We start from the raw sequence: 27,004 nt of genomic DNA, 5'->3' as shown, positions 1-27,004 counted from the left end.
ATTTTCTAATCGTTAGTAATTTCAGGAAAATTATTTGCATTTTCTTATACCAACAAACAACAAACAGAAAAAGCACTATGATCAAACAGCAATATCTTCACAAACTACCGCCTCCGGCGGGAATATCCATGCATCGTTTCTCATCAGAAAAATATCCGACTGGAAGAATATTTTTACTGATGTCAATACGAGAATTAGCATTTTGATGTATCCCTGGGTGTAGGTCCTCAGGCACAGGCATACATATAAATACACACAAGCACAGAGGTGGGGGGAAGAACCAAACCCCTCCTCCGTCCCTTATCAATGGTGCCCAGCTCTCCCAGGGGTCTGTAAATTTCAAATAAATAAATCATTAGCTGCTGCAGCATGAGAAGTAATCAGTGGCTGCTTCTGGAGCTCTCTGCCTCTCTGTGGGAGCGTAACCCCCAATCCCACCACATTCACGTCAAGCTCCATCAGAGGCAACTGGCCAGGCTGCGGAGATTGGCATCGGTGGGATTAAGAGTGGTGATATGGAAGGGCCATGTTGTCCTGTCTCACCTGGTCATTCTGCAACTCTATAATAAATTATAATTCTATTAAGCGGTATACAAAGCTCAGCTTCAAAGTTGGTGATAATGGAATTTTGTGACATGGAAAATTGAGAACTACAATGAACCCGTTTATCTCAGGGATCCATTCCAGAATCAACTGTGATGGGTGTAAATTTGAAATAAAGAGAGACCATATAAAAATGGAAAGCCCGTATGTCCAAATACAGCCAATTTCATATTTTTTCACAAATCAATACTATTGGTTCCTTCTTAACTGCGCAGAGGCCATGAGGTATTATACCGCCTCAAGATTGAAATACTTTTTTTATATGGAACTTTCAGTTGTCTGTTTTGTCATATTAAGCAATATTGTCTAAAATGTGCAAATTTGTCCTTAGGTCAACATGGTTTCATGTTTTACACATGCTGTATACAAATACAGATATGAATATGTAAGTACAGTATAATGTAACAAATATATTTTTTGTTAAGTATTTACATTTCATCATGTTTTATTATCAGTTTATTATTTGTGTACAGAACAAATATGTGGTTAATTCGAAAGCAATGATCTATGGTTTTAATCCAAATTATTATTAATTTTTTTAAGCTTTATTGGACTGCCTCGTGAATTTGCTGTTTGAATGTCCGACTTTTATTGGCTGGTGACAAACTAGGTCGTACCCTGCCTGTTGCCTAAAGTCAGCCGGGTTTGGCTGCAGCACACCCGTGACCCAAATGTGGACAAGTGCTGTCAAAGACAGATGGATGGATGTCCCACTCGTGTTCAGCAAGTAAATTAATTGGCTTTTTTTCTTTTGGTTCTGGCCATGTCAAAGTGAATGATACTGTATAGCAGCTTGGTGAGTTTGGCCCAAAAAAACAAATTTAAAAATATTTTTCTTGCATAGCCAAGTCAACCCTTTTTCTAATTGTTTTTAAATTGTAACATCATGATAGTTGAAATAATGTGGTTGAACATAATGCTTTGCCGTTAGGATCCAAATGATCCTTAAATTTAGTGAGATGGCGCCATTTCTCCTGATGCCTGACTAAACTCATCACTCTCAGCTCCCTCGCTGCAAGGCGTGAGTCAGCATGACCTGAACAAGCAGGTTTCTGTGAAGGGTTACAAGCACTGCTGGGAAAGCGTGCTGTCCAGTATTAATGCATCCAGTTAGAGATTTCAGCATCCATCAAGTTTTTTGTTTGCGTTTTGTTTAGCTGTCAAGAACCCAGCAACCCACTCAGACATTGCAATGGCAATGGCTAACACGATAATTGTTAGAGGTGTTATTTCCATTAAATAATGAAGCTGTCAGCGCAGTACTAATCCCACAGTCATTGTAGGCTCAGAAAAAACACAGCTCTCATCTGAGATGGGACAAAATGCCATTCAACAAAACATTATAGATTCAGTGGCCATCAAAAAGCAAAAATCTTCAATAGAACTACTACCATGAAATGGTAACGATAAAATGGAAGGCTGTTCTGAATAAAGACTGAATGCTGTCTTAGATGTTCAATTTCCTATTTTCTTTTCTAATAAATCAACTTGGCAGCCTAATGCTTGTTATAATTTGTTGCAAACCACTTATAGGTGACATAATTTCCTAAACCAAGTTTTTGGGTATTTGGGCTGTAATATTGTCTCTATGCCTCAGTAAACATGTGAAATATGAAAAAAAAATCATCCACGCATTCCTGAGCTTCAGATGTTTTTCGCCAAGAGGCCTGAAATCAGGTCATTTGACATTTATCTACGTCACTAGCGAAGATCCCCGCCTACCTCTAGACTCTCAAGCCACCGCTGTCAACATAACAAACAAGTGTGCGGTCACAAGTGGGTCTTCTACACAGAGGCAACCAATCACAGTCAAATATGGACAAAGCAGATCCCAAACTGGGTCAAACCGAAGTAGCTGTCAGAGGAGCCTTTTCTGTACACTCGTATGACAAATCCAAGGTGTTTTTTGAAATGAAATTGACACTTTTATACTAAGTCCATATTCGAGAGTCACTCAATGGAGGTCTAAATAGGCAATAGGCAAAATACGGGACCTTTAAATATTAACATTTAACAAGACTAATTCTCAGCAACTGAAAGAATGATTATGATGTCCGACAACATTGATTAAAAGATATACAAGTATGTAATAATTCTAAAGCAAACATTTTTTTGTTTTTTGTTCTGTATACACAAGACAGAAACAGAATGGGAGGACTAACCATCAGTTTTCATTCATCAGTGGAGGTGGCATCAGAGCTTAAACAGAGGTGGGACGGCACCTGTATATGTCAGGGAATTTTGCAAAGTTTCACACTTAACACTCTTTTCCCGCACGTTTGTATTCTGATAAATAGACACACACACACACACACACACACCAGACATCTTCTAACTAGTATCTGAGTGATATCTGAGTCACAGCTGGGTGCGATAACCTGCTTTACAAGGTTGTGTGTAAAAAGCAATGGCGGATAACTACCACGTCTTCTGTTATAGCAATAAAAGAGGCTATTTGCTACAAGACCACATCAAGGCATTTTTGTACATTAGAAATTCAATGCAAGTTCAGCATCTGGATGTAATGGAAAGCAATATTTGTAAAATGCCAAGACTGACTCAATGATTTTCACAGACACTGACGGTAAGAATTAAGATTAAATGTTAATTCCTGCCAGTGGCTGAGATTAGTGCAACAAGTCACAACGACAAAGTATTCAGCAGTGTATTGTCCCAAGTAATATTAGTATGCTCCAAGTAAAGACAATTAATTTTGGCAAACTGCTATTATCAGGGTCACTGGAAAGACCAAAAGTATTCATGATTTGTTTAATTCGTTTATTGGTGTAAGTGTACTGGAAACTGACTTAATAATAGGAAGCCTGTCATGATTTCTATCCTTATACCGCTATACTGGAATAAATATATATGCAAATATATGCACAGTTTAGTTACAGCCAATATATATTAATAAAGCTACCTCATATTAATCAAAGAAAATAAGGCCGACATTTTGAATGAACTCTGAGCCTCTTGAGCTGCGAGCTCAGTTTTGCTTGTATGTTTGCCAAACGTGAGCCGTGAGCACTTGAAGCAGAGAGTTCTTTTTGTGCGGGGAAAGCTGAAAATATGCGTGAAGTCTCTTCAGACGAGAAAAGATGCCTACAATGGCATACATAGAGCTGTATTTGTTCAATAAATGTGGTGTATACATCTATACGGTATATAAAATATGTTTGGTGCCCAAAAATCTATAGCTGGAGTGGGAATAGAGGTAAATTCATTCAGTCTATTTTAAGGGAACAATGGGTTAAAGGTTATGTAATTAATCAATGACTTTTATGGACTTATCTAAAGTGTAAATACAGAGCACAGATACCGAACAACAGCAAGCTTGGAGACACGGCAGCCAAACACTTGACAGGACAGTGGTAGGAAGGAATGTTTTAAGGAGCAGTTTGTTTGGGAATACGGGGTGAATAAGACAGGGGCGGGGCAAGGAGCAGGTAGAAGACAGGTGGAGATAAACTGCAGTGAGGTAATGAATGGGGAAGAATAGCTTGAAGTGCAGAGCGGAAGAGTTCTGACTAAAGCTGCAAACAGCAAACAGTGAATTGGCCCTCGCAGAGGGAGGACTCTATGGAAGTAGACACAGATATTCCATGATGCAATCAAGAACGTCAGTATATGAAATTTAGGGGAGTGCTGAGAAAAAATGCTGAAAGGCAAATGCCAATCTTAACCACCATGCACTGCCCACATGCAGCAGGTTTAATGTCATCGATATGTCTTCTAGTCTGTGTCTGAATATGACTGACAAATCAGTCATATTGACCCTCTTGTTTCTAATGTACAGTGGGTACGGAAAGTATTCAGACCCCCTTAAATTTTTCACTTTCTTATATTGCAGCCATTCGTTAAAATCATTAAAGTTCGGGGTTTTGTTCCTCATTAATGTACACACAACACCCCATATTGACAGGGGGGGGGGGATACGGAATTGTTGAAATTTTTGAAGATTTATTAAAAAAGAAAAACTGAAATATCACACAGCCATAAGTATTCAGACCCTTGGCTTAGTATTTAGTAGAAGCACCCTTTTGAGCTAATACAGCCATGAGTCTTTTTTGGGAATCATGCAACATGTTTTTCACACCTGGATTTGGGGATCCTCTGCCATTCCTCTTTGCAGATCCTCTCCAGTTATGTCAGGTTGGATGGTGAACATCAGGTCTCTCCTGAGATGCTCAATTGGGTTTAAGTCAGGGCTCTGGCTGGGCTATTCAAGACCAGTCACGGAGTTGTTCTGAAGCCACGCCTTCGTTATTTTACCTGTGTGCTTAGGGTCATTGTCTTGTTAGAAGGTGAACCTTCGGCCCAGTCGGAGGTCCTGAGCACTCTGGAGAAGGTATTTGTCCAGGATATCCCTGTAATTGGCCACATTCACCTTTCCTTTGATTGCAACCAGTCGTCCTGACCCTGCAGCTGAAAAAAACCCACAGCATGATGCTGCCACCACCATGCTTTACTGTTGCGACTGTATTGGACAGGTGATGAGCAGTGCCTAGTGTGCTTCACACATACCACTTAGAAGTAGGGCCAAAAAGTTCTATCTTGGTCTCATCAGACCATAGAATTGTATTCCTCACCATATTTGAGTCCTTCAGGTGTTTTTTTTTTTTTAGCAAACTCCATGCGGGCTTTCATGTGTCTTACACTGAGGAGAGGCTTCCGTCGGGCCACTCTGCCATAACTCCCCGACTGGTGGAGGGCTGCAGTGACGGTTGACTTTCTAGAACTTTTTTTTCTCATCTCCTGACTGCATCTCTGGAGCTCAGCCACAGTGATCTTTGGGTTCTTCTTTACCGCTCTCACCAAGGCTCTTCTCCCCCGATTGCTCAGTTTGCCCGGACGGCCAGCTCTAGGAAGGGTTCTGATCGTCCCAAACGTCTTCCATTTAAGAATTATGGAGGCCACTGTGCTCTAAGGAACCTTAAGTGCAGCGTAACCTTGGCCAGATCAGTGCCTTGCCACAATTCTGTCTTTGAGCTCTTCAGGCAGTTCCTTTGACGTGATGATTCTCATTTGCTCTGACATGCATTGTGAGCTGTAAGGCCTTATATAGACAGGGGTGTGGCTTTCCTAATCAAGCCCAATCAGTATAATCAAACACAGCTGGACTCCAATGAAGGTGTAGAACCATTTTAAGGATGATCAGAAGAAATGGACAGCACCAGAGTTAAATATATGAGTGTCACAGAAAAGGGTCTGAATACTTATGGCTGTGTGATATTTCAGTTTTCTTTTTTAATAAATCTGCAAAAATTTCAACAATTGTCTTTTTTGTCTGTCAATATGAGGTGCTGTGTGTACATTGAGGAAAAAAATGAACTTAAATGATTTTAGCAAATGACTGCAATATAACAAAGAGTGAAACATTTAACGGGGTCTGAATACTTTCCGTACCCACTGTACGTGGTTTAAATTTGGTAGCATGCCAGATTAGTGGTGACGAGGTCTGCCTCCCGGTTCTGCGGTTAGGGGTTGGAATGTAGGAGGGCAGATGCGCAAATGTGACAGCCGGTGATTGCCATGGATGCCGGGCCAGGGGATAAAGCCAGGCCTGACTGTGGAGCTTCACACAAATCACACAGATTTTCCAATGCTGCCCAGCATCCACGTTTCATTCCTACAAACCCTTGACAGCACGTGAAAAACATGTCAGACCTTGATCAGAACTTGAGAAACGTGATTGATCCTATCAAAATGTGACAGGAGAGGAGGGAACGTACTGGCATCCGTGGTACACCGCTGGCCTCCAAAACTCAGAAGCCCATCATTCCATCACAGCTACTGTCATAGACCTTGACAAAACTTAGCAAGACCAAACAATACTTGAGTACAGAGACAAAAATGGCTACATTTCGGGCAAACCGGGCTACCGTTGCCGCCAGGACCATAGTGTAATGTCGCATTTGGCTCATTGAAGAGTCTAAATTGTCCAAAGGTTAGAAGGTGAGTGTGAATGGTTGTTTGTCTAAATGTGCTCAGCGATTGGCTTCCAGGGTATATCCTACATTTTGCCCAAAGTATGGGGGACGGCTGCACCAATGATCCTAATAAACGATATAGAATATGGATGGCTGGAAATTTTGGTCGTAATTCTTTGGGATGAATTATTTTTTGTAGAAACCCTAGAAATGGTCAAAATAACCTGAAAATGTCTGACTTCTGATTGGCTTTTGGGAATGGGTTCTTGAGACTACTAAAGTATGTTCATTTTGGGGTAAGTTTCATGAGATGTGTTTCGAAAACAATTCCAAATCTCTGATAGCAATCATTCCGATGTCCAGAGTTGAACTGTGATGTTTTTAATTGCATTTGTGACCCTACCCATTCACTCCTTCCATTTTTTGTCAGGACTCGGTTCACAGCGTGTCTCTTTGGAGCCCTGGCTCCATAGTCAATTCAATCAATACTCCCTCAAGACCAGCCACGTGGCCCGGACTGCTGGTTATCCAATGCAAACCAGACACCAGTGTTCGTCTTTATACAAACGCAGATAGAAAAATTGAGCATAACAGTTGGTCCATGACTGTTTTCATTATGCATGTTTGCAGGGTCACAAAACCCCCAACCAAGGGCAGGTTGGAGCAGCACTGGATAAAAATGAATTAATGTATACATTTTCATCAAAATGGGTAAAGAGATCAATTCACTTCCATGCAAGATTAGCTTCCATCAGTCACACTGCCATTTGAAAAAATATTTACCTTATCATGACCATGGCATGAGCTCTGGAGTGCATAAGTCTCTGACCTTCAATAAAACATTGTACAGAACATCGGGGCTCCTGTCAACACGGAGGCCCTTTGAAGAGATCCTTTCAGAAAGGTTATTCGCCCCACAACTGCTCCGGAAATAGATGCTCTGTAATAATAGCAATATTTGTACTTGAGTCCTGTTAAAGCATTCAGTCTGATACCTCCACATACAGTATGGACTTCATGTTTTTAATTTTAAAGACCATCGCTTAGTGTATAACAAGCCTTTTGATTTGTGCTTTAACAATCATAAAGTTGGCCTCTTATCAGCATAATGGGATATAGCAAGATCAGATCAAGTATAAGATAATGGTGACAGTCAATGGAGATATGAGGAAATGACATATTAAAGACCATTGTAATTAGTTTTTGAGTCCAAACCTGAATGAGCTCAGCATGAACCACAATATTTCTTGGCATTTAAACAAAGATTCTCTCGTGTTTGCTACATGTACTGACCTCATTCTACAACCTACGTGCCCTGTCCGAGCGAAAGATTCGAGCATTGTTCACCCACCCAGAGGCATGAGTCATTACACTTAGTACTCATAGTAGCGTGTGTGCTAGCTAGCTGGGCACAGTACCGTTTTATTGTTGGTTCTCATCACAAAAGAGCAGCAGAACAAGTAAGCCTGCACTGTCAGTTGTGCTGACTGTCCTAGCTCTGGTATCAACTAATAAAATCTTTGAATTATAATGACGATAGTAACCAAAAGTCTATAACTTAGTAAATTCTGATGGTGATATAAATAACTGCACATTTTTGCATTGTTTTGTCTGCTGCAAATGAACCACTGTTCACCCTTCCGTCCTCTACTGCAGGGTATGCTACGGTGGCCTGGAAGTGCAAAACAATATAACAAATTGTGAAACACATTTACATTTCAGAAAACAAATTAACAAAAGCAGAAACACTTTTAAAAAAACTTTTTTTTAAAAGTGTTTCTGCTTTTGTTTTGTTTTGTTTTGTTTCACAGACATTCTTAGAAATACCACACGCTTTCTCGGCAAGAGCCGCCCCACTTCAACATGATTGGCTCCTGCATCGTGGGAAGGTTAGGCTACGCAGATGTAACGAGATGTCCAGCCCAAATATACGGTAATAAAAAAAAAACAAGGAAGTTTATTATGGTTAGGTTTAGGACTAGTGTTGGGGTTAAGGCAGTTTAGGATGAGTTAAGGTTAGGATTATGGTGGTTAAGGCTGGCACACCGAGCACCGCCGCTGAACCTGACTGAACTATGGCACAGTCTGCGTGGTTTGTTAATTTGTTTTCTGAAAGTGTTTCACAATTTGTTACAGTATATTGTTTTGCACTTCCAGGCTGTGCTGATACTAGAAAGGTTTTGCATTTTTTATATGTATGTGTATATATTTATATATATATATATATATATATATATACATGTGTATATATATATATATATATGTATATATATATATATATATATATATATATATATATATATATACATGTATATATATATATATATATATATATATATATATATATATATATATATGAATTGGGAAAAAGAATTTAATTACAAAAGTTTTGGTGAATGAACCTCAAGGATTCAGTACATCCAGCAAGGTTAAGAACCGCTGGTTTCGTTGCAGAGTCGTTGGTACTTAGAGTGGGGCAATTTTGACATCACAGTTGGGCCAAAATCTAAATCAGAATCAGAATCATCTTTATTTGCCAAGTATGTCCAAATAACACACAAGGAATTTGTCTCCGGGAGTTGGAGCCGCTCTAGTACGACAACAGACAGTCAATTGACAGAGAACACTTTAGAGACATATAAACAGTCACTGAGCAATAAAGGGTTGCTAGTTATCTGGTAATGCCGGCACAAATTATTATTATTTTTTTTTGACAATTGTGCAAAAAGATGCAGAGTCCTCTAGCACTTAGAGAAGTTCGAATGACTAATCTCGCAATAGTCCGGTGCAATGACCATTGTGCAAAGGGCGCCAAGACTTCTAGGAGTATATGCAGTTTAAAGTGATGAGTAGTGCGATAATCTGGGACAATGTTGATTGTGCAAATGTTGCAGATACTCCTCAATCAGTGTGCAAATGGAGCAGATGCTACTCTGGCATGAGTGGCCAGTATTGGTCAACAACAGATATGCAAATAGTGCAGTGTGGCGAGACTACAACAGTGAGTGCACGAGTAGTATATAATTGGCCCGACAGAAATGTGAAAACAAACTCAGACAAAAGAAATTGGCAGCATGTTGCAATGGAATTGTAAATTAGCTGTTTAAGAAGTTGATTGCAAGAGGGAAGAAGCTGTTGGAATGTCTGCAAGTTCTAGTTTGCATTGATCGGTAGCGCCTACCTGAGGGAAGGAGCGGGAAGAGCTGGTGACCGGGATGTGGAGGGTCCGAGAGGATTTTGCACGCTCTTGTCTTAGTTCTGGCAGCGTGCAAGTCCTCAAGGGTGCGTAGGGGGGTACCGACAATCCTTTCAGCAGTTTTGATTGGAGTAAACCACATCACACAACTATAGGGCTAAGCTTGGAGTTACTGACTCACTTTAGTATTTTGTTCCATTTGTTATTACATCCATCCATCCATTTTCTTGAGCACTTGTCGTCATTGGGGCCACAGACAGTCATATATGCAGCAGCTCCTAGTAAGTCGCAACTGTTCCTGACAAACGCAAAAAGACTGTGGGGTCCGAGACACGCCATGATAAAGAGGAAATGATGTCGGAGGAAGGACGGTCATGCTATACTGGTTGAGTAAGAGTAGCGTTCCTTCGTCATACAAATACCTGAGTATAACTAAAAAGCACAGTACATTACATTGAATCCACTCTTGATAAGTAATTTTTTTCCAAAAAGTTATTCATGTAAATGTAATAGAGTAAACGTAGGTACGTTGCTAAAATTTTCAAAACATCTGTTTATCAAAATCGCTGATATTATTGGATAGAGGAGTGATACAGGAATAAAAAGAGCACTAGTTTGTAAGAATCGGATAAGGATTAAGGATTTTATGACACTTTTTTTGTTGTTGCAAATTGGCCCAAATTTACTTGTTCAGAAATCAGTGTAAATCATTAGCGAATTTGTGACCGAAACCTTGACTCTTTGGTGGAAAAATGATCGTATCTTATTCTTATGAGTTGAAAATGTGATGTTTAAAAAGGCTATTTTCAGATTCTCCAATGGCTGCGTTAGCTCAAGCCATCTCATTTTCTGGTTCAAAATAAGACATAGCGCATCGTCAGGTTTACTTCAAATGTCACAGAAAAGAATAATAGTAGTGAATCACGGACATTAAGTTTTCTATCATCTTTGTCAGAACCACAGAAAATCTGATCTGAATCGAAAATTTAAAAAGCCAGGTAGTAAAGGGATTTTCTCACAATGTAATCTGAAAAGAACTATTAGCTTGCGCAAAACAATGAGAAACCACGATTTTAGTGGACCTCCGCTAAATTCACGTGCCCGAATTCAAGCACAGCAAATTGGAAAGAAATGGCGGTCGTTTTTCAGTATTTAGTAAAATACCTTGTAAATGTAGTGCGTTACTAGCCCCCTCTGCTTAATGCCAACCCTCCCGTCATGTCTGTCTATTTACTCTCAAAGGGTGGCGGCAGACCGTGCACAGTAAATATCATTGTGTCTGAGAAGCAGAAATACAGAGGGTCATTCTCTTAAATGGCAGAGTCATCACGCCAACTGAGAAGCAGTGCAAATGTGATGACTCGTGTTGTTAATGAAAGAGCAGTACAAGCTGCTCTATCCCAGTGGAGCTGTCAGCATTCATGTGGACCACAACCCTATTATAGGTGTGCGATGAGGGCTAAATGGTGAAAAATGAAGTCCAGTCAAGCGGACTGGATCCTGTCCCCAAACAGCAGTTCAGCTATTTGATCTACGGCACGGGTCACATTGTCCGCCGACTTGTGGAGGTACAGTAAAGCCTAACATAGTTGTAAAAAACATGGATGAAGCATTTGGTTGATGTGATCCGGCAGCCTTGCTTCATCTTTAAGAATTGGCCCCATAGCACTTGACCTGCAATTCTGAAAACTTCTCAAATACCTTCAACGACAAACTATAATGTGAAAACAAAATACAGTGTTCCTTCACGATGACTGAGCATAAGTTATACAGTTTCAGCTAATGGGATGCTCTTGTGTTGGGCTGAGAGTAGCTTGAGTACAGTCTATGGCAGAGTTTCCCACACCGAGGGTAAGGAAAACAAATGGGTGCATTTTTATTGGACGGCCAACTTTCAGAGTAAAGCGATATCAGCTATTTTTATCTTCAAGGAGACAGACAAATTCCTGGCATTGATGTACTTAATTAAGGTAAAGGTTACGGTAAACGGGTCAATGTCACTATGAAGCACCTTTGCTGTCATCATCAGAATAACCAAGTAATCATGAAAATGTCTAGATTTTCTAGAATAATGAAACTCTAAGGTCTTATTGTAAGTGCCCAAACATTTGCACAGGTAACAGTACAATGATAAATCTCTTAACGTGTTTTCTTCATTTTGTACCATTTTTGTCATACCATTTCTTCATTGGATGTTCATAATTTTGGCATGTCCCCCACACTGCTCTGCTAACTACGGAATACGTAATAAGTGGTTAAATAAAACTTTTTTTACCACAGTTATTTGATTAAAAACAGTCATTTTGATCATGTATATTCTATTTTCATTATCATATTGAACATCTTGCCCACCCTGTCATTATGGGGTAAGTCCCCTGCCCTCACTTTTTAATGGAGGCTAAAAACAGTCGAGAGTTGTAATAAATATTTACACTTTTGTTTCATAATTTGTATCATGTTTCGCTTGTGGTTAGACATTTTAAAGCTGTCCACTCTGTCGTAGTGAAATATCAGTTGATGTTAAAAATGCTTTTAGAAATGTCAGAGTATATTTGTTAAACAGTACACATACCACTTGCTAACTGAATCACGTTGCTAAGTGAAGGTCCACCATGTGCTCATTAAATGCAAATATTCGTCGAAATGTCCACCCTGTAATTGTCCACCCCATCAGCAAGCTCACATATTTTTCTGTTTGCATGTACGTCGCCCACTTGTTTATTTACATTAAAAAGGTGTGTGAGCGCTCATGCGTGTGAGAGAGAGAGCGAGAGAGAGAGGTGAAAAATGGCGAAAGTTCAGAATCTTAAAATGATGTATGCCGATGCCATCGTAAACTGAGGACCTCTTGTAATTGATGTGCTTGTATTTTACTGTGTTTGCCTTGGTTTCTAATTTGAGTCTATGTTACTACAGTACAGAATTACCAATTGATGACCTCATTTTCAATGAACAAGTAATTACTGTAGCACAAGCACAGCTGTCGGGGAAAAAAAGGACACAATTTACACAGTCATATCACAGCTCATAAAGAGAACAAGTGCGAGGAGCTCACGCTTGATCCATTCCAACTGACAATGAAGTCCCTTAAGTATAATCACTGATAAATTGTGAAAACTTTCATGGCGTCTTTTTATCGAACCAGAAAAAAAAGAAGGCTGAGTGTGCATCAATAGCAGAATAAAAAGCAACCGCCTTTCTCGGTAATTAATCATACTTCACACAACATAACCTTGTTTGATTATTTCCACCATTCTGTGCATCGCGTTCACTCCACATTTATTACAGCGGGTCATGCCAGACAAGGTTTAGTGCACGTTTGTGAACACCGAGGAGAATTCCTGAGCAACTCTGTGTAAAGTGTGCGCGTGAGTCTGGAGAGCAACCGACCACTGCACCTAACCTATAATGCATTTTTCCTTCGCTAAACGTGCCTCCTGTTTTAACACAACTTGGCCGAATGCCCTCTGAATAACACGCTGACATTACCAGAGGGCTGGGAGAGCAATTAAGCATAAAGACCTGTGACCTCACTAAAAAAAACCTTTGGAGTGTGATGAAAATCCTGGAATGAGAATCCTGGACAAACATTGGCAATAAATGATGTTGTAGGTGCACTACGTCTGCAGTGAGAACAGGTACTATCAGTCGTAAGTTTCAGTAGATGGATTTCATGAAGGTAAAGTAAAAGGGACGATCCAAATGGTCAATTTAATAATATTTTGACACAACCCCATATTGTCATGTGTACGCTTGAATAACAGATTAAGAACCTGAAAGACTGTACAGTGGACCTTCTAAAGTCAAACAATGCATCTGATTGGAAATCACAAAAAGTAAATAAATCTTCCAGGTAAATATGAAATAACGTAGAACTACCTGTACTCATTTTAAAGATGCCTGACACACATGTAATGAAGCAGTATGGTGTGTGCAGAATGATACTGTTACAGTGGCTGTCTCCCCCCCCCCCCAAAAAAAGAAAACCTGATTTTAAATACTTCATATTTACAGCAAGCTAAAGTCTCAAGAGATGTCTGTTCAACACCCAAATTTGATTTGACTTTGAGTCACATTCTTCCAGAAAACTTGAGTTGAAGTGTACCACTTTTGGGGTAAGCTAATGCTATGCAAAAATACAACAAAAAGTTGAAAAAGTGAATTACCTCAAAAAGTTAATGAGATTAAGTGCAATTAAAATGTAAAACAAGAAACTTCTGGGAACACTTCCAGTTACGTATGCCTGGATAATATATGATTTGCAAATCATGTTGAACCTATATTTACTTGAATACACAAAAAGACAAGATATTTAATGTTCAAAATGATAAACTTTTTTGTTTTTAGCAAATAATCATTAACTTTGAATTTTTGGCTGCAACACGTTCCAAAAAATCTGGGACATGGTCATGTTTACCACTGTGTTATATCACCCTTTCTTTTAACAACATTCAATAAAGTTTGGGAACTGGGGACACTAATTGTTGAAGCTTTGTAGGTGGAATCCTTTCCCATTCTTGCTTGATGTACAGCTTCAGCTGTTCAACAGTCCGGAGTCTCTGTTGTCATATTTTACGCTTCATAATGCACCACACATTTTCAATGGGAGACAGGTCTGGACTACAGGCAGGCCAGTCTAGTACCCGCACTCTTTTACTTCAAATTCACGCTGTTGTAACACGTGCAGAATGTGGTTTGGCATTGTCTTGCTGAAATAAGCAGGGATGTCCATGAAAAAGACGTTGCTTGGATGGCAGCATACGTTTCGCCAAAACCTGTATGTACCTTTCAGCATCAATGGTGCCATCACAGATGTCTAAGTTACCTATGCTATTGGCACTAACACAGCCCCATACCATCACAGATGCTGGCTTGTGAACTTTGCGTCCATAACAGTCCGGATGGTTCTTTTCCTCTTTGGCCCAAAGGTCACGGGCATTCAATGTTGGTTTTCAACCTCGTCGCTTACATGCAGTGATTTCTCCAGATTCTCTGAACCTTTTGATGATATTATGGACTGTAGATGATGAAATCCCTAAATTCCTTGCAATTGTACGTTGAGGAACATTGTCCTTAAACTGTTCGACTATTTTCTCACGCACTTGTTCACAAAGAGGTGAACCTCGCCCCCTCTGTGCTGGTGAATGACTGAGCAATTCAGGGAAGCTCCTTTTATACCCAATCATAGTACCCACCTGTTCCCAATTAGCCTGTCCACCTGTGGGATGTTCCAAACAGGTGTTTGATGTGCATTCCTCAACTTTTGTAGTCTTTTTTGCCACCTGTCCCAGCTTTTTTGGAACGTGTTGCAGCCATAAAATTCGAAGTTAATGATTATTTGCTAAAAAAAAATAAAGTTTATCAGTTTGAACATTAAATATCTTGTATTTGTAGTGTATTCAATTAAATATAGGTTGAACATAATTTGCAAATCATTGTATTCTGTTTTTATTTATGGTTTAACACAACATCCCAACTTCATTGGAATTGGGGTTGTAATTGCCAGAGCAATGTTTCGCCAAGGACTGGCATTTAATCAACTTCAATTCAAATACAACAAAGAGCTGAAAGCTAGATAATGTACAAGCACTTATATTTTTGTGATAATTGTCAGTAACGTGGTTTGTCGGAGAGGCTCCAGAACTGGTTTCACAAAACATACAGTTCAAGCTACAAACTATGAGTTTTCCCCTTTAATGTAGGCCACATGATTGACCAGTACATCTACAAAGAGATCCTGTGGCATTTGCCCTGATGAAGAAATAGCTGTTGCAGGACAACTCGTGGCTGCTTCAACATAACAACGCACATGCTCATAATGCCCTGAGCATCTGACAGTTCCTGGCCGAGAAGAACATTGCCATGTTGGAGCAACCGGTCTACTCAACAGACCTGGCTCCATGTGATTTTTCTCCCCTCTTTCTCAAGCTCAAAGGTGTCATTAAGGAGACCCGTTTTGAAGATGTGGAGGACATCAAGATGACCATGTCAACAGAGCTGTCGAGAATCTGGGAAGAAGTCCTCCAGGAGTGTATGAAGGTGTGGCAGAGAAGGCTGGGAAAATGCTTACTTCAAGGATTACTTCAAAGGGGTAAACTTTTACAGTTTGGATTTGAACTATATCTTTTGTGACGCCAGTCCTGGAACTTTTCCGACACGCCTGTAAAGCTAACATATCATTTTAAAATGCCAAAACGTTCAATGAAAAATAAAAACAATAATACAATATATCTTGTCTGAGAGCTGTGAGAAACCCATTAAGTTACTTGCTCCGGTAATCTTCACCTGCAGCAGCTTCCTCTTGACTTCTTCCACAGCTTCTCTAATCGATAGCCAACTCCATAGGACACAGAGTTAGGCTGCACATCCGCTGATCCAAATCTTCAGCCATGAGCCGATAACACCGGTACAGGAAGGAGGGCACATTAATTGCCTGCAACAAATTTGTCAGCTTTAGAGACCTCGTCCTACCCAATCAAATCATTAGGTTAATTAGGATGGTAATACACAGAGGAGACCTGTGAAAACCTGGAAGAAAACTTGCAGCTACAGTGACACCACTAAAAACCTGATGGAACACCACTGATTATGTTAGCAAGTTACCGTGTAAGACAAACGTTTTTATTCTCATATTGGCCACGCTCAGTATGTCCTTGCTCTTAGTTGCCGAGGTGTTTCTCCTCAGTGGCACACATCTCCTTCAGGCTCAATTTGAAACTGACGCTTGAATGCATAAAATCAGCAATGGAGTGGTGACCTGCATAACCCAGGATGAAATGGGAATTTACTGTCATAAATTGAGGTGCACTCAAGAGTTTACAGTACATCTATCCATTTTCTGTCACTGTTTATCATGTTCAGGGTCACATGGAGCTGGGGCCTCTGCCAGCTGGCTTCCGCCAAAAGGTACATTACACCCTGGACCAGACGCAAGTTAATCACAAGGCACCGAAAGAGACAGAAAACCAGCCACACTTTCATTTCAACTGCCACTAAGTGGGAACTGAACCCATGCTGCCTGCACGGAAGTCAGGCAAGTGAACCTTCAGTGACTATTCACTGATGTGAGTTGGTGATATCCAGGTGCAGCTTTCTACGGAGTCTTATAATGGAGTTAGGATGCAAGACTGTGAGAGAAAGAGAACTGAAAGAGAAAAAATATTCAAAAAGATACGAACGAGGAAAAACAATTTTCTTTCAGGCCAGTTAAGAGTACAAAACACGCTTTCAAAATACTAGTGCTCTCAAATAACTTCTGTAATTCTACCTACACCAGCAAATGTTTATTTAAAAGTAGCCCACATAATGTGGAGTTTTTACCCTTAAAGATCCCGTAAAGTACATTCAGAGATTGGTTCCTAAACACGTTTTAAAATAACTGCTTAATAGGTGCAAAGACTGAGAACTATGTAGCACTCAATCGTGGAGATATAACGGTAAACAGTTTTTCTGATTTTTGGGGTGTGGCTAAACCGGCGCCCAGTGATGACCTTGGGCGTCGGGCATGAGTTGCCCCTCCCCCATAATATAAGAACTTGAGCACATTTGTTTACATCAGTGGTTATCTGGCACAACGTAGAGTTACTTATTACTGGGCCCATTTCTACCATTGCAGCGTGTAGTTAGCAAGCTTGCTATGCCTAAACCCCGAAAATGCATCTTTTCTGGACGCCTCCATTTGCAGAACAGCTCGGTGTCACGATTTAAAATCCCAAGCAAGGACGTGGCGCCGCGTATGAGCCCGCTGCCTGTCCGCCGCCCAAGAGGAACCCCATAAGCCCGTTAGCTTGTGAGCTAGTTGGTGGCTAGCGCTTCTTGTTGCGGCGTGGAAGGTCCCACGATGACCCGGTGGAATACACTCCAGCCTCCAGAGGCTTTCAGCAAACATACTGTATTTTTGTGGCTCAACCTTCTAGTGATGTTTACGCATAAGAAAGTTGAGAAACGAAGTAGCATCCATTTTTCAATGGGGCGTGGTTTTATGCATTCAGCGGACAAGCTCACACCTCACATTCAAATTTCAATTTTCAATTTCAATTGCATTTATTGAAAAGGGACAATGCACATTAATGAAAACCATGACAATACTCGTGTAAATGTGCCAACATTAGCATACAGCTAGTTTACATTTGACAGGTGTGTTATCAAAACTCTTCTATGTGGTGCGTCAAATTTAGAAGGCATTCACTTTACAGGTACTATAATTGATCTCATAACTACATGGTAACAGTGTCATTTATAAAATGTAATATACGCATATTACTGTTCAATATTATTTCCAAAAATGTGCATCCCCCGTTTGCAGTTGATTAGATAAATATCCCCCCCAACCCCTAAACATTAGTGGAAATACAGTGCATAAGAAGGCTCAGGAAAGTAATTTGCCCTGCTAATCATATAACGTCATATAGAGAACGGATGGATGGATGAAATTACATGGCTAGCAAAACAGCTACACACGCTTTTCAGTTAAATAATTAGAAACTTATTGGCAATTGAGCTGCCAAATACACTCAGCCAAACCCATTTTAAAACGCCATTTCTTAATAGAACACTGATGGCTTAATGCAGGCTATTGAGAAAAATTATCCACGCATTCATGAATGTCTTGCTTGAAAAGGTCAGGAAAGATGGTTCTGTAATGATGAGGTATCTCAGAGGAGGAAAGTGAATGAATGTGCGTGCGTGCGTGCGGAGAACGTGCTTGGAGACTAAAAAGCATATGCTTGGTGCACCAAGTCCTACTTTTCCCCTTGCAGGTCACAGACTGTGATCAGCATGAGCATACAGGTCATTAAAGCAATCAGTTCAACAGTTTCAACTCTCTTCACATTTGGGCTCATCAAAGAGCTCAAGCAGCACCAATCACAACAACTAAGGTGGAAAGGGCAACGGAAAAGGAGAGATTTACGCAGGTATGGATGCATATTCTACATCAGTTTGCTTCTGACTCAAGGTGATTTATAGCATTCTGATGATTTTTTGTCACTGCTGCCGTTGTGTTAAACATAAATAAAAACAGAATACAATGATTTTCAAATCATGTTCAACCTATATTTAATTGAATACACTACTACAGAAATATATATATTTAATGTTCAAACTGATAAACTTTATTGTTTTTAGCAAATAATCATTAACTTAGAATTTTATGGCTGCAACACATTCCAAAACTGGGGCAGGTTACAAAATTTGAGGAATGCTCATCAAACACCTGTTTGGAACATCCCACAGGTAAACAGGCTAATTGGAACCAGGTGGGTACCATGATTGTGTATAAACGGAGCTTCCCTGAATTGCTCAGTTCCCTCAGGCGGCACTGCATCAAAAACCGACATCAATGTGTAAAGGATATCACCACACGGGCTCAAGAACACTTCAGAAAACCAATGTCAGTAAATAGAGTTCGGCGCTACATCCATAAGTGCAACTTGATACTCTAATATGCAAAGCAAAAGCCATTTATCAACAACACCCAGAAACGCCGCTGGCTTCTCTGGGCCCGAGCTCATCTAAGATGGACTGATGCAAAGTGGAAAAGGGTTCTGTGGTCCGACGAGTCCACATTTCAAATTGTTTTGGGAAATTGTGGACGTCATGTCCTCCGAGCCAAAGAGGAAAAGTACCATCCGGACTGTTATGGACGCAAAGTTCAAAAGCCAGCATCTGTGATGGTATGGGGCTGTGTTAGTGCCAATGGAATGGGTAACTTCCACATCTGTGAAGGAACCATTAATGCTGAAAGGTACATACAGGTTTTGGAGAAACATATGCTGCCATCCAAGCAACGTCTTTTTCATGGATGCCCCTGCTTAGTTCAGCAAGACAATGCCAAACCACATTCTGCATGTGTTACAACAGCGTCGCTTCGTAGTAAAAGAGTGCGGGTACTAGACTGGCCTGCCTGCAGTCCAGACCTGACTCCCATTGAAAATGTATGGCGCATTATGAAGCGTAAAATACAAAAACGGAGACCCCGGACAGCTGTAGATCAAGCAAGAATGGGAAAGAATTCCACCTACAAAGCTTCAACAATTGGTGTCCTCAGTTCCCAAACGTTTATTGAATATTAAAAGAAAAGGTGATGTAACACAGTGGTAAACATGACCCTGTCCCAGCTTTTTTGGAACATGTTGCAGCCATAAAATTCTAAGTTAATGATTGTTTGCTAAAAACAATACAGTTTATCAGTTTGAACATTAAATATCTCTGTAGTAGTGTATTCAATTAAATATAGGTTGAACATGATTTGCAAATCATTGTATTCTGTTTTTACTTGTTTAACACGACGCCCCAACTTCATTGGAATCTGGGTTGTACATTGAATTCATTCAGGTGGCACAGTGACCAACTGGTTAGCACATCTATCTCACAGTTCTGAGGACCGGTGTTCAAATCCCGGCCTCGCCTGTGTGGAGTTTCCGGTTTCCTCCCACATCCCAAAAACATGCATGGTATGTTAATTGTAGACTCTAAATTGCCCGTAGGTGTGAATGTGAGTGCAAATGGTTGTTTGTTTATATGTGCCCTACGATTGGCTGCCGACCAGTTCAGGGTGTACCCTGCCTCTCGCCCAAAGATAGCTGGGGTAGGCTCAAGTGCGCCTGCGACCCTAGTGAGGATAAGCGGTACAGAAAATGGATGGATGGATGAATTCATTCATTTCAGGCTGAAGCTAAGCCAGAACAATATGGAAATACAGCACTCGAGTGGGTGAAGAGTTAGTTAAGAAACAGGAAGCAATTTGAAAAAATGGGGGAATATCAATCAACATTCTTGGACATTGTGTGTAAGGATTTGGATATATTAATATTTCAGACTTATTATTGTTATTATGTTATAATATTACAGTTCTGTATTGATGAATGGAATATTAACAAATCATCTTCAGTATGATTTCCAACATTTTCGATGCACTTTGTAAAATGTAAGATATCCGTGAACTTGATGCAATAACACTAGATTGCCATCTATTGTTTGGGTTCAGACTTTAGGGACACTCTAACCCTAACGCTATAGTTACAGTCACTTCACATATTCAGTTCTATTCACCTAGAGCATTATTGATCTAATCCGAACCCTAACCCGAGGCACGGTCACAGACATTTTGGGGGGCAGGTAATCAAGCCCCCAAAACTCAAAATTATACAACGTTTGAGTTTTTAACTTTGGGGACTCAACTATAGTGTTTTCAAATTGGTCCAACATAAATATTTTAGTGCTCTTGTTGACAAATTACTGAATATACATCTTGCTCCATAAATTGCAACCATCCAGCAGCATTGGTAGTTATACAAACCTTAGCTTCCACCTCTGACCTGCAAAATTATCAAGCCATCGCCTCGGTCTTGAGGGATTTTGCAGTCTGGAGACTAATGATGACACAATTTAGATCAGACCAACAGGCACGTGTGTGACTCTGGTTTGGTTTGAACATAAATGTGTTGTATTTTTCCTTTTTTAAAACATTTTGGCATTGAAATGAGTGGCTAATTACCAGAGGCTCACCACACATTTAGTGACTTTTAGACCTTTTTTTGTGTTTGCTATACAAAAAAAGAGACCAAGATAAATCAATTAAAACCTTTTTCGACCATTAAGGTGACCTGTAACCTGTATGTGAATAGTTTGGTATGTAAGAGGAGGCTGAAGTACCAGGAGAAAACCCATACAAGAACATTCAAACTCCACACAGGAAGACTCAAACCCAGAACCTCAGAACTATGAGGCAGATGTGCTCACCACAAAATCCACTATGCCCTCTTCAATGAAAGTTATAATCAAAATTGTGTCTGAGGCTGTGGTAGCCTCGGGGATGGAAGGGGTTAATTTAACCAGCTATGGTTATTCTTCCCAAGCGAGCACGTTTTTGCATGGCTCCACAGGATTGTGCTATTTCTGGCCTCTTTTTGATCTTGCGACGTTAACTACTATCTTTTGATGATTTGACTTGGAGCGAGCAGAAAAGGCCATGCAGTGACTTCTCAATGCGCTTGCTCCACCTTTCACGCAGGAACATCGTCGCTATTATATTCAAAATGAGAAACGAGGGGAAAAAAGGGAACAGATTTGAGGTCAACCAATCTCATCATATGTAAAATGTGTATTTACACATATACCGTCATCTGCTGTACTCATCATAATAGAATGAGTTCACAGATTAAACACAATCCTTGGCCGTTCAATTCAAGTTCTCCCGGCTGTGTGAGTCTCTCCTCTGTGTTCCCATTCTCTCCAGTAAACCCCGAAGAAGCCGCCACCTGAATACTGATGTGTTCTTGTCAGAACTCAGTTGAAGCGACATAATCCCAAGGCTCCGAACGCAAGGACATTCTCCTTGAACCATAATCGCCCTTACATCTCTTACCAGCCACGGCCCGGAGTACATGATTAAAAAGTGGCCAGGCAAAGTGTCGCTCCAATTGACTGCTCCCCACCGCACTGCCGCATGTCAATCAAGGTGAAGGCGTGCACGTGTGCATTGACTCGTGACCTTTACCGGCCAATTAGAGTAGCTACCAGGCATATGTGGAGCGGTAGGCTGGATTTACATTGCATGGTTCAAGTGACACAATTCCATTTTTTTCCCCCTCTCGACTTGCACAATAGGCTATCGGTATGCATCATCACAGCAGTGTGTGTGTGTGGGGGGGGGGGGGGGGGGGGGGGGGTGGAAGGAAAAGCCAAACTGACGCAAGCTCTGGACAACACCCGTCCATATAGCCGGGACAGTGAGAAAGTTAGAATAAGCATGTCATTAACAGTATTTATTAAGGTAATTTAATTGCAATAAAGCAATTTAATTACAGTAAGTTAGCACCCATTATTTCTGTCATGTTGTAATGTTGAGCTGACCTAAACTTATGTCAGTGGCCAATCCTTGAATGCCCCCTAGAGGTCATTGATGTTTTAACTTTTCTCTAAAATTCTAGAGAAGAATTTTGAGCTGGGATGGGCTCCAGCACACCCGCGACCATAGTGAGCATAAGCGGTAAATGGATGGATGGATACAGTGCTCAGTATACAGTACACAAAAGTATATACAATAAATGAACAAGTCATGTAAATGGACACATTGCTCCATCTTGTGATCGGATCAGTGATCGGTTATCGTTTTTTGAACTTTTGATTGGTGATCGGCCCCAAAAATAAAGCCTAGAAATTACATCATGTGATTATTATATTATGTTCCCTCTGTACTGGCTATCGTAAATAATTCTCTCTTATTAACCCACCCCCTCAAGTATATTAAATCCAGAGTGAATTTGATCTTGCATAACTCTTAACCTCCATCCATCCATCTATCCATCCATCTTCTGGACCGCATTATCCTCACAAGGGTCACGGGCGTGCTGAAACCTATCCCAGCCATCTTCGGGCGAGAGGCAGGGTACACCCTAAACCGGTCGCCAGCCAATCGTAGGGCACATTTTATATTAATTCCTTTATATTTTTTTATTTATTTAAGCGATTGTATTTTTTATTGAAATATTTTAATATGGCGGCACGGTGGCCGACTGGTTAGAGCGTCAGCCTCACAGTTCTGAGGACCCGGGTTCAATCCCCGGCCCCGCCTGTGTGGAGTTTGCATGTTCTCCCCGTGCCTGCGTGGGTTTTCTCCGGGCACTCCGGTTTCCTCCCACATCCAAAAAACATGCATTAATTGGAGACTCTAAATTGCCCGTAGGCATGACTGTGAGTGCGAATGGTTGTTTGTTCCTATGTGCCCTGCGATTGGCTGGCAACCAGTTCAGGGTGTACCCCGCCTCCTGCCCGATGACAGCTGGGATAGGCTCCAGCACGCCCGCGACCCTAGTGAGGAGAAGCGGCTCAGAAAATGGATGGATGGATGGATATTTTAATATATTAGAACTTATTTGGTAAGTGTTCATTTAACATTTAACCCTCGCTCCACGCCCCAAAATCCCCGGTCAGCCGCCGGATACCCACCGCCACAAATAGATTCCGGTCCTGTAGGAAAAACTGACATGTAAACATTCACAGAACAGGGAGGAAAGAGTTATTAAACCCTTGAATTTAATAATTGGTTGACCCTCTTTTGGCAGCAATAAAGAACTGATCTCACTGGCTGGGAAATCGCAACAACTGCAGAGACTGATCAGTCGCAGGGACTTGGCACAGCGGGATACCTATGATGGGGCAAAAAAGTATCTAGTCAGCCACCAACTGTGCAACCTCTCCCACCCAAAAGGATGAGAGAGGCCTGCAACCCTCACCACAGGTATACCTCACCCACGAGAGAAAAAAAACGAGAAAAGAAATCCAGAAAATCATATTGTCTGATTTTTAAATAATTCACCAGCAAACTATGGTGGAAAACAAGTACCCGGTCAATAACAAAAGTTCATCTCAATACTTTGTTATACACCCTTTGTTGAGAATGACAGAGGTCAAACGTTTTCTGTAAATTTTCACAAGGTTTTCACACACTGTTGCTGGTATTTTGGCCCATTCCTCCATGCAGATCTCTAGCGCAGTGATGTTTTGGGCTGTCACTAGGCAACACAGACTTTCAACTCCCTCCAAAGATTTTCCATGGGGTTGAGATCTGGAGACTGGCTAGGCCACTCCAGGACCTTGAAATGCTTCTTACAAAGCCACTCCTTCGTTGCCCGGGTGGTGTGTTAGGGATCATTGCTCTACTGAAAGACCCAGCCACATTTCATCTCTAATGCCCTTGCTGATGGAAGGAGGTTTTTACTCAAAATAGCACGATACATGGCCCCATTTATTCTTCCCTTTACACGGATCAGTCGTCCTGGTCCATCTGCAGACAAACAGCCCCAAAGCATGATGTTTCCACGCCCATGGTTCACAGTAGGTATGGTGTTCTTTGGATGCAACTCAGCATTCTTTCTCTTCCAAACACAACAAGTTGAGTTTTTACCAAAAAGTTCTATTTTGTTTTCATCTGACCATATGACATTCTCCCAATCCTCTTCTGGATCATCCAAATGCTCTCTAGCAAACTTCAGATGGGCCTGGACATGTACTGGCTTAAGCAGGGAGACACTTCTGGCACTGCAGGATTTGAGTCCCTGGCGGCGTAGTGTATTCCTGATGGTAGCCTTTGTTACTTTGGTCCCAGCTCTCTGCAGGTCATTCACTAGGGGGACCATGTGCTTTTGGGATTTTTGCTCACCATTCTTGTGATCATTTTGACCCCATGGGATGAGATCTTCGTGGAGCCCCAGATCGAGGGAGATTATCAGTGGTCTTGTAAGTCTTCCATTTTCTAATAATTGCTCTCACCATTTATTTCTTCACACCAAGCTGCTTACCTATTGCAGATTCAGTCTTCCCAGCCTGGTGCAGGTCTATAATTCTGTTTCTGGTGTCCTTTGACAGATCTTTGGACTTGGCCATAGTAGAGTTTGGAGTGTGACTGTTTGAGGTTGTGGACAGGTGTCTTTTATACTGATAACAAGTTCAAACAAGTGCCATTAATACAGGTAATGAGTGGAGGACAGAGGAGCCTCGTAGTGATAAAAAATAATTCTGGAACAGGAGTACAGAATGTTGAGTTATTATACTCGTTCTGAAAGTTTTGAAGAAAACATCATATTAAGCAAGTGCTTCTAAATTAGTTAAACAGACAACTATGTGATAATGCTCCAGCTAAATGCAGTGCTTGCTGGGACTTGTAGTATCAGTGCGATAAATGTATAAAACGTTTTGGGTTTGAATCTCAGCATAGGCCCTCCCATATGGAGTTTGCATGTTCTACCCGTGCTTGCATTGGCTTTGTTCCACATTCCAAAGACATTAATTTGAAGCCTTTCCATTGTCCATATATGTGAATGTAAAAGTTGTTTGTCTTGTATGTGCCCTGTAATTGGCTGGCGACCAGTTTAGGGTGTACCCCACCTCTCACCCCAAGTCAGCTGGGGTAGGCTCAAGCTCACGTTTGATCCTAATGAGGACAAACGCTAGCCTGTAAAAAATGGTCCATGGATGGAGTTTGCATTAAGAATGAAACATTTCCCCTTAAAGTCAATTGAAACTGGTGAGGAAAATGAATGGATAATCGATAATGGTTGCAAGACATCACAGTAAGTAGCAGGAATTCAATTTGGGAAAAACATTGGCTTTTTGTTGGAAGAGCAACAACAACTGAAGAGATTCACATGAGTAGACAAACGCAGTATGTACTGTATGTTAGTATCGTGACAGCTGGCCTACTGGTGTCACAGTGCGTCACATTGGCTTCCCACATGGTAAGTTAATACAGTATCTTTGTGTGGACACTGTGAGGGCTGGAAGAACACAGGCAGACAGCAAAGTGCAACCCACTCAACTGCGTGCGAGCGCAGCTTCTAAATTCTGAATGTTCTGATCTCATACAGTACATCATGGGTTTACTTAAGGTCTGCAACCCTTGGAAATGGAATGTTTACTGGACAGATTTACATTTCATGAATGAGTGAAGGTGAGCTGAATTGTAATTATTATCTAGCACCAATAGGATGAGCTACACAGAACTGATGACTATCAAGAGAGAGTAGTAATATGTCTTAGAATGGTCATTCCTATATCAAAAGTATACAAAGATGCACATAATGATAATGGTGTTGAATTTAGGCGTAATCTACTATCACCAATTCAACACCATTATTTTTCTGCAAGACGTAAATGCCCCAAAAGTGATTAGATCTGGAGTTCAACCAAAAATGCTGCAGAATTACAAAAAATGTGTCAAATCAGCAAATGTCAGCTCATGTGTGAAAAGTGTGTTTTGCAAAATGTGTTTCGCTTCTTCTTTGGCTTTTTGTGATGCCACCACAAAAGGATATCAGTGAGGTCAGATAACGTATTGTGACAAAGAAATGTGTCTTGCCGATCACTACAATGAGAAAACCTAATAATTATACGTCAGTTACATACACGAATACACACATTTTACCATCATTAATACACTTAACTAAAGCATACTTATTAAATCTAGCAATACAATGAAGCCACGAGTTCACAGTCTCAGTTTGCAAACAACTTCCTGTTGTGTCTCACAGGCATCTTCTGAAGATAAGTAGTTTTACATTTTATTTAGCTTTACAGTGGTACAGTGGTTTTTCGTGATACAAGCGGTTTTATACGAGACAATGGCAGCGAACTCAAATCACGTCAAAACAAGAAGCTTCAAGCGCCTTAATGTCACTCCAAATTGAAGTTTACTGTCGAATTAAACATAAAACAAAAACAATGTTACAAATTACATGTGTATTCAAAACATAACATTCAAAAACAGAAAAGTGCT

The 27,004-nt window shown here is 40.7% G+C and overlaps 1 protein-coding gene across 2 annotated transcripts in view; it reads right to left on the bottom strand.

The window, feature by feature from the left end:
* grik4 (glutamate receptor, ionotropic, kainate 4) overlaps nt 1-27,004 on the bottom strand; it is a 408,097-nt gene that overhangs the window by 340,105 nt on the left and 40,988 nt on the right. Inside the window, exon 4 of one of the 2 annotated variants that reach the window (XM_061782686.1) lies at nt 16,015-16,162. The exons of the other annotated variant lie outside the window; for it this stretch is intronic. The gene's annotated coding sequence lies outside the window, so the exon portion shown is untranslated. The remainder of the gene's footprint in view (nt 1-16,014; nt 16,163-27,004) is intronic. 2 annotated transcript variants of the gene reach the window in all.

This window comes from Phyllopteryx taeniolatus, chromosome 8 (assembly GCF_024500385.1).
Source record: "Phyllopteryx taeniolatus isolate TA_2022b chromosome 8, UOR_Ptae_1.2, whole genome shotgun sequence".
Taxonomy (NCBI): Eukaryota; Metazoa; Chordata; class Actinopteri; order Syngnathiformes; family Syngnathidae; genus Phyllopteryx; species Phyllopteryx taeniolatus.
Note: the sequence above shows the minus strand (reverse complement) of the source record. Positions and strands in the feature narration are given on the sequence as shown.